The sequence below is a fragment of the Penaeus monodon genome, chromosome 29 (assembly GCF_015228065.2).
Source record: "Penaeus monodon isolate SGIC_2016 chromosome 29, NSTDA_Pmon_1, whole genome shotgun sequence".
Lineage (NCBI taxonomy): Eukaryota > Metazoa > Arthropoda > Malacostraca > Decapoda > Penaeidae > Penaeus > Penaeus monodon.
The window spans coordinates 5,072,378-5,073,283 of NC_051414.1; positions in this window are offsets into that span (position 1 = coordinate 5,072,378).

Here is a 906-nt window from a genome sequence, read left to right on the forward strand (position 1 = left end):
AAAAGGAATCAATAATAAAGCAAACCCCACAAGATTTTTGCTTAAAGGTCAAAGGTTTCGAGCGAGCACCGGATCCAAGGAATTATGTATCATTTGTTAATTCCACCAAACAAGGGATGGAAGGCGGGATGGATCGTCTATTTGGTACATCGCATCTACCTTGTCTAGATTTAGCACACATGCAAAGGCATTGTAACTACATCAGTACAGGATTTCTCTTAATCCAATAAACTGTTAATACCTGGAAGCATTCTAAACACCTTGCAAAGGATGTCCTTTTGAGGAGAGGGTGCACAGGCAGAGCGTGGGTTGAAAGTGGGTGGACGTTAAGGTCACATACCCACGCTTGGATAAAGGCTCTGAATTAGTAACATAGTCTGAAGGTTGATAGCGTCATTTCCCCTTTCTCCCTCCCCCTTCCTCCTCTTCCCTCTCTATTGCAGTCGTTCCTTGCAACGCGGTTAGCATGAGGCATTTGCAGGTGTTTGATGATGATTATTAATGTCGCTTTTCTCGCTCTGTCTTTCCATTTTTTAAAGTTTTTGTTACAACTACAATCCCGAGAGTATAAATGCCATTCTAATTCCCTCTGTTACTCTCTCTCATACCCTATCGCACTCTATCTCTCTTCCTCTTTCCTTCTCATTCTCTCTCTCACTCTCGCTTACTTTGTCCCTCGTTCCCCACCTCCAATCCCAAGAGGACACGGATGAGACATACCGCCCCCTCCTTCCTCCCTCCCCCACGCCCCGCAAGGGAGACTAAGATGGTTCAAAGCTTTTAAGAAAATAAAGCTTCCTATCAGCTTGTTATCGACACGCTCCCACGATTCATCCCCTTATCCTTTCTTCCTCTTTTTTGGTTCTTTTCCTTTTTATCTATTTTCCTAAAAAAACTAATGTAAGA